General features: G+C 41.2%; 1 protein-coding gene and 1 long non-coding RNA gene across 5 annotated transcripts in view; one reads left to right on the top strand and one right to left on the bottom strand.

The window, feature by feature from the left end:
* The window catches only part of LOC148511400 (uncharacterized), a 72,220-nt gene extending 67,853 nt beyond the window's left edge, over positions 1-4,367 (top strand). For both annotated transcript variants that reach the window (XR_015868737.1, XR_015868736.1), the window contains one exon: positions 4,063-4,367. This is a non-coding gene — a long non-coding RNA (uncharacterized LOC148511400). The remainder of the gene's footprint in view (positions 1-4,062) is intronic.
* RECK (reversion inducing cysteine rich protein with kazal motifs) overlaps positions 1-15,320 on the bottom strand; it is a 255,837-nt gene that overhangs the window by 195,630 nt on the left and 44,887 nt on the right. The gene's annotated exons all lie outside the window — the stretch shown is intronic.

Below are 15,320 nucleotides of genomic sequence, written 5' to 3'. Positions count from 1 at the left end.
TGGTAGACTGTAGGTTATAAAAACAACACCAGCGGAGTCCAAATTGTCTAGGCAGCCCAAGTACTTAACCAGGTGTGAGATTTATTGAAGAGTAGTAGAAGTTGCTTGTACAGTACAGCCATACTCACAGATTTACACAGTAATCTGGATGAGGCAGAGCTTGAGCGGAACACACAGAGCACCAGCTGGTGATGTTTGAAGGTAGATGTGCAGATATACACAGGCCAATTATAGGATAATGTGGCAGGTTCTCTACAGCTAAGTGCAATACATCCGTGTCCCACTGTGGCGCTCATGCAAAGTGACAAGATGTGCCGGACATGCGCAGAAGATTAAACGGCAGTTATCTTGGTAAAGTAGAATGCTTCAATTAAGCAGCATTTATGGAGGTTACACAATAGCACACTGTTGTGAAATCATATATTAATGTTATCTATAGCCACTTGTTGATTTAACATCCACTCGACCAATTCCGGGGGTACCTCAGCTCTGCTTGCCGATCTTTGGAATGAACAACGACTTTACTTGCCTGTTATACAGCTTTCACATATGGGCTTTCCTGTATCAGTCACTGATATTCCTGTAATCATCTTATCTTGAAGTTTCTAGACACTGTCATATCCAAGGTGCCCTTGCCTTCTGTGCCAGTTTCATAGACTGTGACATAACACTGCTGTCTATTAAGTACATATAATTGATAGTACTGGGTACCTGTTGTGATTGCAATCCCTCTTTTGTTTCATACAGTGCATTTTCCCTTTGGTAACTGGATTACAGTATGTAACCTCTTTGCTCTAGCATACCTATGGCTATGGGGTTTGTCCCCATATCTGGTACATAAAGTGCATCATGGATTTCTGTGACTTTAGTTTTAGTACCTATTTTCAAGTGTGTAGTGACTGTCCCAACTTCCATAGAAGTGTCCCACACCTTATTGCAACTGAAATGTCTTGTGGCACCTGAGTAAATATACCAACAATATTTTCTGTGACTGTCTGTGACACTCAAAGCATACTCTTGTATGCCCTTCTTCTTGGAATTATGAGGCGAGAGGAACAGCATACAGAGCTAGAGCACAAGAACCTGAGGAGATCCATAGAATACCCAGATTGTTGAATGCCTACTTGAACTGGAGTAACTAGGGAAACCAGGAGCCAAAGGTCCACAATCCACAGAGAAGTAAAAAAGAGGGGTTTAAATAGAGCACCTTATCCCAAAGTCCTTTGGATAGGATATACTGGGTCACATGACCGGCATTACTGAGGTTTGCAGCAAGTGGGGAGAGGTTTTGGTGGCACCCAGGACATACAGTTGTGGAAACACTGGAATTTGTCCGATTTTGATAAAAGAGAGCAATGAACCCCAGCGGCAAGTAGGATTATGCACCCAATATAAATATGCCTATGATCAGCACCCTGTAAGTGGGAACCATGGTGCTAAGGAAGTGACACCTGGACAGTGGCACCAGTCACAAAGTCAATGGCCCAGCATTAATGACATTTAAAATATGCAATGCATGCATGAAGACCTGAGAGTGCTGCAAGGAAGAGTGGGGGGAAATCATTTACATAACAAACATTTGGAAGTTGTGGTTTTTTTTTTTACTAAGGAGCTGTCACTAAGAAATGACTAACAGGGTGCCCAAACATTCACACATGCCACAATTACTATTTCAGTCTATTTATTTTACTTTTTTGGTAATTAAAATATGCATGTCATGTTAAAGTTTGTACCCTGCAGAGGTTGTGTTATCTTATTTTCAGATTCAGTTTAACATACAGTGTGATCAGTGCTGCCAAACTTTTGCATAGAACTGTATACTCATTCAAAGAGGGAGAGCAGATATGCAATAAAAAATAAGAATTAGCGTAAAATAAAATAAATAGTGGCTGAAATAACATAAAATGTATAATAACTAATACCAGGAATCTTAAATAGAACTAAATTTGATGATGATGGAGTAGTATTATCATAGAGCGAATATAATTGAGATAGGCATGGCTGGATGTAATTTATGACTGAGCATGTGAGTTTACAATGGTACAGCATGTTTAATTAAAAGACAGGGAATATAACATTTTCTGTCTATATGTAAAATCCTGTTCAAAACTCATTGTTTATACAGTACATATTAAAGGTATAGTTTCACAAATTTAAAAAAAAAATAAAAAAAAAAAAAATATATATATATATATATATATATATATATATATATATAAAATAATGAAAATACATTTCTCAATTTGGGCTTTATTTAATATTACAAATGAAAACAACATATAACTCAAACTTAGAATAAATTGAATCCACTAACACACACTAGCCAATCCTGGCACTCAGCTTGAGTGCTGAGTAACAGGATCAATGTTCAATTTGCCCACATATGTTCACAAACAATTTGGATGAGGACCAACTGTTCAGTGCATAGGCTGAGCAAACAGTATATAGGTATAGCACAGTTAGGTATTAGTTTAAACATAATGTTAAAGTAATGAGACAAGATAATGTAATTAGCCATGTGTAAACTATGTCCTACAAAATAAATTTGTACAACTTCAAGAATGAAAAGAGTAAATAGGCAGTGCTTAGAGGGATAGAGGTAGTGAGAGTGCAGTCAGTTTTTGCCTGCATCACACGTCCTCTATAATGTCAGTTAAGCTCACCTTTGTGGAAAATTTCTAAACAACTTATATAACAAATGCCTTTTTTCTAGTACTTGAGACTAGAAAAGCACTCAGAGAAACTATAGAAAAACATAATTATAAATGTTAACAATATCTATTTATGAAATGTCCATTATACTATTAAATCTTTATATTCACGTTGTGAACTGCCACAAAAAAACTTTCTGAAAAAAATTATAGACATTTAGTCAATTACATTTATAAACTGTCCATAAGACGTCAATAACCTGCAATTTTCTAATTGCTTTGTTTTTGCTAAAATGCTTTTGTACATGACCTTCACTACAATGAGCAAACATCTGCTTTTGTGAGTTCACTAAGCAATATAATGAATGTATCTGAGGCTACAAAGGCTTTTATGTTTCCAAATTTAGTTGGACTGGCCCATGTCTCATACTGGAAATTAATAAAGTGCTGTTTATTTCTGGCAGACCTATTGTAGATTAGAATGATTAGTGAAAATAGGCTTCATAAAGATTGCAGAGTATAATTTTCAAGGGATGAAATGTCCCATTGCTGGCTGAATTCACATTTGTTTTTATTTATTTGCCCTGTACAAGTAAGGTGTTCCAGCAGGTGTCAGCAGTGTTATGTATAGCCAGCTTTCCAGATGCTATTTACTGTCGAAGCTGAATAATTGGCTGAGAAAAGTTCAGTTTAAAATTTAATCGTGGCGACGCCATCTTGCGAATGGCCGCAAGACTCCATTTTGGAAATGAGATCGCAAGACACTATTTTTGTGGTCAGCGTCAATTCAAGTTATAACTCAGGAGCTAAGAACAGATGGCAATGTTTTTGTTAACCTACCAAGGGCAACTGGAAAAACAAGCTTTCTGAGTTAAAGTAAATAAGAAGAGACAATGGGTATTTTTACATACAAATTGGGAATCCCTGGATGCAGATAAAGTATAGTTGTGGCAATTGTAATATAATATCTACACAATTGGATTTGTCTGAATCCTAGACAGGATGGCCCCAAATTCCACAGCTTGAGGTGGTAATACATTTGCATTTCACACAAGAGTCTGTGAGAACAAAAGAGGTTTTGTTTTCCTTTGAACACACAACAGGTGGGGGCCTGCTGACAGAGGGCATGTAGAACTACAACCCTCAGCCATCCACACTGCTGGATATTCACTTCGTGTATGAGAAATTATGCACTTAAATCTCACCCATTAATAACTAGCGTCCTTATATCAAACCCCGAATACTCACACACTACATATTCGCACACAAGGTTCCATTAGCATCAAATTGTATGATTCAAGTTGGTTAAGTTAGTTTAAATGCTAAGAAATAGAGTTTTTTGATATCTAAGGTATTATACATGATAAGCAAGATGTGTTTGGTTTCGTTCTGATGCGTACGCTTTTTACAGAATCCCGGTGTTATCGGTGGAGAGATCGCATCATGCAAACTCAAGTTACGGATCGCAGAACTTACAAGCAACAAAATGTTTAGTTGATGGAATGTTACAGGAGGCGTTACCAGAAAGACTCCGGCTGTTAGAGGCAGGGAAAGTCTATTTGAAACAACCTGTTAAATGTGTTGTTACATATGCTTCTCCTCTGGGAACCAATGAGATCAGCAGGAAGTTCCCCCTTTGTCCTGTTTCAGTCTGGGGGGGAATAAATACATGTGTCCGAACACTGGTTTGCCAGTTCATGCTGAATTTTGGGTGAACTGAGGATATCTAGTCAGAAGTCTATCTCTGGGTCCAGAGGCGCAGCGTATGTATAACCGTACTTGGGTCTGTATTATTTCCTTTTACGCCTAACTTGTGTATGTATAGATTGCGTGTAACTGACTGTACTTTTACCTGAATAATACTTGTGCGTTGGAAACACAGATTCCACTCCTGTCTTTATTTGCGGTTAAACTGCGTACGCAATTAGCGTTCTGTTTAGAGGTTTTAGGCAGGGTTTTGTCTTAGAGGTTCTAGGCAGGTGAATCTTAGAGGTTTATAGGAAGGAATATATTAAAAGGTTTATTGACGAATTCAACAGTGGGGGCTCATCGGTTTATCACACTATCTGATACACGATAACACTCGGTCAGTCCTCTCTCAGCAAAAGGGTGGAGGTGCCTTTTGGGAGACGCATTAGTCTTTCATTACCACAGTATTGCTGGGAGCGTACTGCCGGTTATTGTGTAGAGGAAGCGCTGATTAGAATCCAGGGACAACAAGGGAAAAAAAGTTTGTTTTTCCTCTGTTGATAGAACCTTGTGTTTAGAGGGGTGCTGCAGTATTTGCGTACGCAGCTAAAATGCATTTTTGCGTACGCAGTTAAAAAAAAGTAATTATACGCTTGTGTGGTAGTCGCATAATTGTGTATGCGGACGATCGCACAATAGCGTATACGCACTTCCGGTTCTGCTGCCACGTGTTTGAACAAAGCCATTGAGGTTTACATTTTTTTTTCTATCTACCAATATCTGGGTTAAACGTTTATTTTCTGCGCAGAGAAAAAGTGTGTAACAGTGTGTGTATTGTTGGTAGGGGTAATTTATTCCCTAAAGTTAAGGGTACCGTATGATCCTTAAGGGCTAGGTGCAAGGGTTAGCCTAGTCTCTCGGTAAGCAGCTTTACCGCTCTAAACACAGTAGCAGGTGTACATGTTGTCTTTGTTGTATAGAGGTGCGTGAGAGTGGCCGACATACAAACTCTCATAGGTTTGGAAGTTACCTTACTAAAGCTTATCCGGGTCTGGAAGTTGCCTGTTTCAAAACTTATCTAGGTGTGGAAGTGGCCTTACGAAATCTTATCCAGGTGTGTGGGCGCCGCCGACTTAAATCGTTCACAGGTAATGAAAGTATCTTGATTGTCTTTCACCAGTTTAAATTTTTATTGAAAAGCGTAGGAGTTGTCTCAAAATGGGAGCCACGCAAACGGTAGAAATGTTAAGCAATGATGTGCTGCTAATGGAGGCTCCGATTGGATCAGCCCGTCGTATTATGCATACTAAGTACGGTACTTATGCAATAAGGTATTGTGATATATGGTTTAATATGACGAGAAAGAGTGTTAGACCGTTTCCCAGAATTGGTAGTTTTGACAAAAATGTGTTAGATAATGTCCAGGATCACATCAGTATGGTGCGATCCCGAGAGAAAAAGATTAAGTATTTTGAATGTTTAAAAATATGGCAGCATGAAGGGGATGCTTGGCTTAAAAATCTGCAAACGACGCAAACTAGCGTTGCGAACACATTGCCAGAAAATACATCCGCGACGCTGAGTTGCAATACGGGCGAGCCGCAAATTGGCGCGCACGGGCGGCAAAGTAGCGTCATGGAGAGTATTGCCAGCAGTTCACGCTCACCTCCCCCACCTTATGTGGATGGAGGTTCAAGTACAGTTACCAAAAATACCAATAAAAATGTAACAAGTAATTTGTACCCCCTCTTAAGTAACCATAAAGAAAATGTTTATGATGTAGAAAATGAGCCTATTGTAATGTCTGCTATTTCCCATGCTGTACAAATGATAGATGCTGCATCACCACAATCACGGGTGGTGCCGCCATCTCCATCGGTAACAGCAAGGGAAGTGTTAATACACTCGGCACCCATTGAGGAAGTTGTTAATACCATACGTAGCCCACAGCAGATTAAACCCCCAGCCAGGTAACCAGGTCAGAGGTAGCAACGCTGCCGGTCTGCATCCCATTCGGACAATAACTGTTCCAAATGGAAATGCAGATGCAAACGGTGTAGTGCCCACGAGGGAAGTAGTAATGCATTGTCCATGGACAAGAGCAGAACTGAATTCCATCATAAATGATTTCCCCAATCCCAAAAAGGAACTAGCCAAATGTCAAAGATTTTTGAGAAATTTGGGTAGTTCTCATGAGCCCACTAATAAAGATTGGCGTGTGGTGTTAAGGGCCTGCCTGCCACACAATACCGACGTGACGAATTTTATCACGGACTGTGTATTGGATGGCGACGTTCCCTTAACAGACCAAGTAAAGCGAGGTAACATTTCCCGCATTGTGACTCAATTGGGTGTATATTTTCCAGTAGTAGTTAACTGGAACAAAATCTTCACAATCAAACAAAAAGAGAGTGAAACTGCAGAAGAATATTGCGACCGGGCTCTGCAGGCTATCACCCAGTACACTGGGATAGAAGAGATTAAAGATAGCATTCACCACAGGGGAATGATAGTCACGATATTAATGGATGGGTTAAAAGAGAATTTAAAAACTCGGGTTCAGACCTCACAGCCTGGCTGGCGGGGACTTACAATAGATAACCTCATAGAGTCTGCCATAGAACATGACAAAAACATCTAAAAAAAGAGGGAGACCCAGAGCGAAAAATTAATGGCTGTCAGTATACAAGCTCTGGAGAGAATGACGTTAACATCACAGCCAACAGACACGCTTGCACTTGCACACACACTCATGCCAGAACAAGTTGCTCTCACTAACCCCACTCAACAACAAACACAACTCTATCCCACTAACCCAATGCAACCACAGGTCCCAGGATATCCACCCACTTCTTTTCCCCCACAATACCCTTACCCTCCCTATCCTTACCCATATCCACCACCTTTGCCCTCTGCTCAAATTTCACAACAACACATGCTTTCACCTGAATCACGGACATGTTTTAATTGCAAACAAACAGGACACTTAAGTAGAAACTGCACAGTAAAAAGAGTATGGACCCCACACCAAGGGAAACCTGGATATCCCCATAAGGGATATGCACAGAGATCAGCAAATATTCAGCAAGCACCAGCTCCAATTGTAGCCGTAAATGCTTTATTGGAGAATGGTAGCCAACGCTAGGGGTCAGGTCATACCTGTAGTCTACAGATAGTCAGGTTAACAGGAAGTACTAGGGAAGAACCGGTCTTGATGGTTGATGTAGCTGGTACTGAATATCCTTTTCTTGTAGACACAGGGGCGACCAAGTCAGTGATGAAATCTCCCGTTAATTTACAGGTGACCAACGAGACAATACCAACAATGGGTGTGACAGGTAAAGTGGAACGTTATCCTTTAGCCAGACCCGCAGAAGTTAGTATTGGGCCGTTGCATACCAGACATTCTTTTCTTCTGGCTGCCGCGGCTCCTACTAACCTGCTGGGCAGAGACTTGTTATGTAAAATGGGATGTGTCATATATTGCACCCCTGATGGTGTATATTTAGATATCCCAGAGAGAATGGTATACGAGGTGCGGGATATGTTAGACACCCCACAAAGGATAATGTACCACTCTACAGTTTTAAAAGAAAATCCATCACAAGTAGATGAAATGTTGTCCAAAATTCCAGATTCCCTTTGGACAAAAGATGGACAGGACACTGGATTAATGGCAGACGTAAGCCCGGTAATGACACACTTAAAAAGCGGTAGGCAAGCTCCAAAAATTCCCCAGTACCCACTAAAACAGGAAGTAGAACTAGGGGTGTTTCCAATAATCGAGCGATTATTGCAACAGGGAATTTTAGTTCGTACAGCTAGTGTAGCCAACAGTCCCATCTTTCCAGTAAAGAAGAGTGGTGGGAGGGGTTATAGGCTGGTGCAAGACCTTAGAGGTGTTAATAAGGTAGTAGAGAGCCAATTCCCTGTAGTGCCGAATCCAGCTGTCATCCTGATGCAGATCCCACCAAATGCAACCCATTTCACTGTCATTGACCTCTGTTCTGCTTTCTTCTCTGTGCCTCTCCACCCTGACTGTCAGTACCTATTCGCATTTACATACAGAGGTGTGCAATATACATGGACACGATTGCCCCAAGGTTTCATAGACAGCCCCTGTATTTTCTCCCAGGAATTGCATGACTGTTTACAAGCTTTTCAACCTGCCAATGGATCAGTTCTAATTCAATATGTGGACGATTTATTGCTATGTTCTGACTCATTTATGTCATGTGTGAATGATACTAAACCTTTGTTACTTCATCTCTCGCAAACAGGACACAAAGGGGCTAAGGACAAGTTACAGCCTTGCCAGCCTAGAGTAAAATATTTGGGACATTGCCTAACCTAGGGGTTACGACATCTCACAAATGATAGAATCCAGGCCATACAAAACATGACACTGCCGCAGAATAAACAGCAAATTCGTACCTTCTTGGGAATGTGTGGATATTGCCGAATGTGGATCCCAGGTTTTTCTATTTTGGCCTTGCCTTTACAGGAACTAGTCTCTTCCTCAAAGCCCGATCGCGTCACACACACTGAGGAATCAGAACAGGCTTTTCTTAATCTTAAGGATAGCCTGACAAAAGCTCCTGCATTGGGAATACCCGATTATAAAAAACCTTTTGATTTATATTGTACGGAAGCCGATGGTTGTGCTGCAGGTGTCCTTACACAAAAACATGGTGATTCCAGTAGGCCCGTAGCATACTACAGTGCCCAATTGGACACGGTAGCAAGATCACTCCCCACCTGTTTGAGAAGTGTAGCAGCTACCGCTTTATTGGTGAGTAAAAGTGAGGACGTAGTATTGGGCCATGATATGATTGTCTACACTCCCCATGCTGTATCTGCTCTGTTGAACTCAGCTCAAACCAGACACGTCTCCTCGGCTAGGTTCACCAAATGGGAACTAGCCCTAATCGCTCCTGCAAATATTACAGTTAAACGTTGCAATACGCTGAATCCAGCAACATACCTGCCATATGTACAACATGATGTACAAAGGGTGGAAGGAGAGGAGTTGCTGGTGGGAGGTGAGTTCAGCAGACATGATGACACCCACGATTGTATGACATATCTGAATCAGACCTTTACTGCTAGACCTGACATACATGACACACCTTTAGAGAATGTGGATGTAACTTTTTATACGGATGGGAGTTGTCATAGACAAACAGACACAGGTGAATTATGTACAGGTTATGCTGTTGTAAATGACACAGACATCATGGAAGCTAAACCTCTCGGTCCTCCTCACTCAGCCCAGGTGGCAGAGTTAGTAGCACTGACTAGAGCATGTGAACTGGCAGCAGGCAAATCTGCTAACATTTACACTGACTCGAGGTACGCGTTCAGGGTGGTGCACGATTTTGGGGCTCTATGGCGTCTGAGAAATTTTATGACAGCAGTAGGCACACCAGTTGCACACTCCCGACACATAAAACATCTCTTAGAAGCAATCCAACTGCCCAAAGCAGTGGCAGTAATTAAATGCAAAGCCCACACATGTGAGGATGACCCAGTGTCACTGGGCAACAACAGAGCTGACGAAGCTGCAAAATGGGCAGCGGGGTTAAAAATGCCTTCTCCAATTGAAACAATTATGTCATTCCAAACCATTGATATGCTGAAATTAATTGAGATGCAAAATTTGTGTTCAATTCAGGAAAAATCCATATGGAAGTCCAAGGGGTGTGGGCAAGAGTCCTCCGGGCTCTGGAGGGACGGACATAGTAAGCCAGTAGCCCCCAAGGCATATTACCCCAGCCTGGCTGAAGCAGCACACGGTCTGACTCATCTGGGTAAACAGGGCATGTGCAAGTTGGTGAGGGCATACTGGTGCGCACCAGGGTTTTCTTCACAAGCAGAGAAGATAGCAATGTCCTGTCTGACCTGCTTGAGAAAGAACATAGGGAAAGCGATCCCTACCGAACCGTCCCACATTCCACCGACTGATGGACCTTTCCAGGTGATACAAATTGATTTCATCCAATTACCACCCTGCAGGAACCTTAAGTATGTATTAGTGTGCACAGATGTATTCTCTAACTGGGTTGAGGCCTACCCAGCAGCCACTAATACTGCTGCGTTTACTGCCAAGAAAATAGTTCAGGAATTTGTATGCAGGTACGGTATCCCTAGAATCATCGAAAGTGATAGGGGTACCCATTTCACAGGTGATGTTTTCCAAAATATGTGTAAGCTGATGGGTATTAATAGCCAACTTCACACCCCCTACCGACCGCAAGCCAGTGCCAAGGTAGAGAGGATGAACGGGACTATTAAAAATAAGCTAAGTAAAATCATGGCGGAGACTGGACTAGGATGGCCAGAAGCTTTACCTTTGGTCCTACATAGTATAAGGACCACTCCTAGATTTCCTCTGAATCTGTCCCCATTTGAAATATTGTTTGGTATACAACCTCATTTTATTATAAGTCCACAGGAAGATCTAAAGGGTAACAACGAGGTAACTGTGAAGTATCTTATATCAATGAGTAAGCAGTTAAAGCAACAGCAGCAGAAACTGAAATTGTTGTCCCATGATATGCCTGAAATGAACTGCCATGATGTTGAACCAGGAGAATATGTAATGATCCGATATTTCTTACGTTCAGGTTGTTTGACTGATCGGTGGGAAGGTCCGTACCAGGTGCTGCTGACAAGTACTACATCTTTGAAGGTGGCCGAGAGAGATACCTGGGTCCATTCCACACACTGTAAAAAGGTCAATCAACCGGTGGAGAAACAGGTCGGAGACAAAGCTGATAGTGTGGATCTGTCACTCACGAGCTTGTTCCGGGAGGATTGAAAAGGTTGTAGTGAGATACCTGAACTGAGAGAAATTTGCAGGTCTTGTAGTGACCATGGATGGGCCTGCTGTGTTCATTTTCATATTCTCTTTTAGAGTGTTCACCATCCTGGTCAGTTCGGGAATACCCAGTGTCTGTGATGGGGGACCTATTGAGCAAACAGGAGCTGATGGCAGTGCTGATGGAGTGGAGAAAGGAGGAGTGCAATGCCAATCAGGGGAGTGTCTGACCAATCTTAGTACTGTTATTGTTAAGAGAGCTGTCATTCCGGATACTCGGGGAAGGTGTGAAGGGTTATCGTCTGAAGATTCCTGTATTTGTGAGTTTTGTGGGTCCCTAGTTGATGAGAACTGTATTCAACGGTGCCAACCTAAATATAACCCGTACTGGGGAGGGTATCCTTTAGAGGATTATCACAGCATGGTAGGCAAAGTGTTAAATCAAACCGATTGCTGGGTGTGTTCACATGTGCCACAGGGACAGCATAATGTAGGGTTGGTGCCATTTCCGCTGAATATCACGGAAATTTTAGAATTACAAAAGGGGAAAACATTGAATGGAAAATTCCTCTCATCCAAACCGCCTCATTTCAAACTCTATCAATTTCAAGTAGATAAATCACTTTTGTGTTTAAACATAACCAACCCCAATAAACCCGGAGGTTGGGAAGTGACGGGGAATAATCAGACGATGACCTTCTCACAAAGAGCTGATAATGAGTCCATAAACTATGATCTGCTATGCTCAATTAAATCAAGTGGGAAATATTTTAGGTACCGGTATACATTGAGTTCCACCAAAGAAATGATTGGTAAAGTACCAGATGGTTATTGTGCTAAAATAATACAACAAGAAACTTGCATATACCAGATGGAAGAGCCTGAGATAGGATTGTTTGCAAGAGAAATGTGTTTAATGATAATGATGCATACCATTCCTTATATTCTCCCTGATAATGTATATTTTATATGTGGAAGAAAAGCGTATAAATGGCTCTCCCCGAGTTCCGAAGGTTTGTGTTATCTGGGAAGAGTTGTCCCAGAAGTTATGACCCTCACACATGTTGAAATGTTCGGAATACATAAAAACACACCGTCACCATATCTTCACACACAATATGAACACAGAGGCAAGAGAAATATGATACCTGGTGATATGCATAAAGCCGCTCAGTTAATCAGTGAGACAACTGGCTTCCAAGTTTTAGTCGCCCTGGATCCCACCAGAATTGCTATGGGTATATTAAATTTTAGATATATCCAGGAACTTGCTAAATTAATAGATAATATCACCGAGATGTACGATGACACATTCAGGTACACAGGGAGAGAATTGCAAGCGTACAAGAAAGAACTAGTGCAACACAGGCTAGTGTTGAATTATTTAACTGCTGTTACTGGAGGGTATTGCGTAATGTTAGTCACCCAATTTGGAGTAAAGTGTTGCACTTATGTCACCAATGATACCAGCGACCCTAAGGAGGTGATAGACCAGAAGATGGATGAGATTCTGCAGCTAAAGTGGGAATTTCGTAAGAACCATAACGCATCAGTGGCTGAAGCAGGGGAAAAGATAGAAGGATGGGTGTCATGGCTGAACCCAGTGAAATGGTTCTCGGGTCTAGGAGAGTGGGTCCAGGAAGTGGTCGCCAGCGTAGGCAAATTCTTGATCCTTATACTGATTGTCATCATAGTAATTGGCATATGCGTCCGGTGTGTTCCTATTGTGTTGAAGTGTGCAAAATGTGAAAACAGAGTGAAACGAAGGGATGAAACTATGATGGTGGTCAGAAATGATAATATGTATACCGAGGTAGATACAGAACTGCACTACAACCCTGAGCTAGGAAGTACCATCATTTAAATGTATAATATTTAGACATGCATAGAAGATATTATTGAAATGTTATTTATAGAGCACCCAGACAATGTAAAGTCTCAAATTCCCCTTCAAAACTACTGTTATAAGACTGGTGCATCCCCACATCTGTCACATGATCTCCCAAGATCCGCGGTGTGCGTATAATAGTAGTTTTATGCCCCCGCCTAGAGACACATTGTTGATGGATTAAGAACCACCTTGTGCCATCCCATTATAACGCTAAATAATATGTTAATGTAAGCCCAAAATAAATTTTTATAGCAGATTGTGATAGCATGTTGTTTGCTATCAAAGGGTGGACTGTCGAAGCTGAATAATTGGCTGAGACAAGTTCAGTTTAAAATTTAATCGCGGCGATGCCATCTTGCGAATGGCCGCAAGACTCCATTTTGGAAATGAGATTGCAAGACACCATTTTTGTGGTCAGCGTCAATTCAAGTTATAACTCAGGAGCTAAGAACAGATGGCAATGTTTTTGTTAACCTACCAAGGGCAACTGGAAAAACAAGCTTTCTGAGTTAAAGTAAATAAGAAGAGACAATGGGTATTTTTACATACAAATTGGGAATCCCTGGATGCAGATTAAGTATAGTTGTGGCAATTGTAATATAATATCTACACAATTGGATTTGTCTGAATCCTAGACAGGATGGCCCCAAATTCCACAACTTGAGGTGGTAATACATTTGCATTTCACACAAGAGTCTGTGAGAACAAAAGAGGTTTTGTTTTCCTTTGAACACACAACAGGTGGGGGCCTGCTGACAGAGGGCATGTAGAACTACAACCCTCAGCCATCCACACTGCTGGATATTCACTTCGTGTATGAGAAATTATGCACTTAAATCTCACCCATTAATAACTAGCGTCCTTATATCAAACCCCGAATACTCACACACTACATATTCGCACACAAGGTTCCATTAGCATCAAATTGTATGATTCAAGTTGGTTAAGTTAGTTTAAATGCTAAGAAATAGAGGTTTTTGATATCTAAGGTATTATACATGATAAGCAAGGTGTGTTTGGTTTCGTTCTGATGCGTACGCTTTTTACAGAATCCCGGTGTTATCGGTGGAGAGATCGCATCATGCAAACTCAAGTTACGGATCGCAGAACTTACAAGCAACAAAATGTTTAGTTGATGGAATGTTACAGGAGGCGTTACCAGAAAGACTCCGGCTGTTAGAGGCAGGGAAAGTCTATTTGAAATAACCTATTAAATGTGTCGTTACATATGCTTCTCCTCTGGGAACCAATGAGATCAGCAGGAAGTTCCCCCTTTGTCCTGTTTCAGTCTGGGGGGGAATAAATACATGTGTCCGAACACTGGTTTGCCAGTTCATGCTGAATTTTGGGTGAACTGAGGATATCTAGTCAGAAGTCTATCTCTGGGTCCAGAGACGCAGCGTATGTATAACCGTACTTGGGTCTGTATTATTTCCTTTTACGCCTAACTTGTGTATGTATAGATTGCGTGTAACTGACTGTACTTTTACCTGAATAATACTTGTGCGTTGGAAACACAGATTCCACTCCTGTCTTTATATGCGGTTAAACTGCGTACGCAATTAGCGTTCTGTTTAGAGGTTTTAGGCAGGGTTTTGTCTTAGAGGTTCTAGGCAGGTGAATCTTAGAGGTTTATAGGAAGGAATATATTAAAAGGTTTATTGACGAATTCAACATTACATAGAAAGAAACTGAAAAATATATATATTTAGTTAAGTAATGAATAATGTATTTCAGGCTAAGGAGTATGTTTACTAAAGCTTGATTTTAATCGACCAAAATCGATTAACATCGATGTTGTGTTTCTGGGGCTACATTACACATTTACTAACAAACAATTTTTTATTTTGTTTTTTAAGTATTAGTAAATTTGTCACCAGAAACACAACATTGATGTTAATCGGTTTTAAATCACTTAAAATCGACCTTTAGTAAATATACCCCTAAAACTATTTAAATGAATGAACTAGTATAGCATACATCAGCCGCAGCTAAATCTTCCCTTGATGTCTACTGGAAACAAGTGAATCCTCCATCCCTCTCTACTGTCAAACCCTAATCTGCCATGTCCTATGCATGGAATAAATCACCTTCATGATGGACCATATAGTTTATTAAAGTTTGGGCTCACTGGCTTTTTAAGGAAGACTTTAAGGAAGAAACTGCCCTTACAATGAGGGAAGGGGGCACAGTGTGGGTGTGATGAGGGAAGGGGGAGCACAGTGTGGGTGAGATGAGGGAAGGGGGCACAGTGTGGGTGAGATGAGGG

Source organism: Taudactylus pleione, unplaced genomic scaffold, assembly GCF_031769625.1.
Source record: "Taudactylus pleione unplaced genomic scaffold, aTauple2 ptg000309l, whole genome shotgun sequence".
Taxonomy (NCBI): domain Eukaryota; kingdom Metazoa; phylum Chordata; class Amphibia; order Anura; family Myobatrachidae; genus Taudactylus; species Taudactylus pleione.
This window is presented reverse-complemented; position numbering and strand designations above follow the sequence as displayed.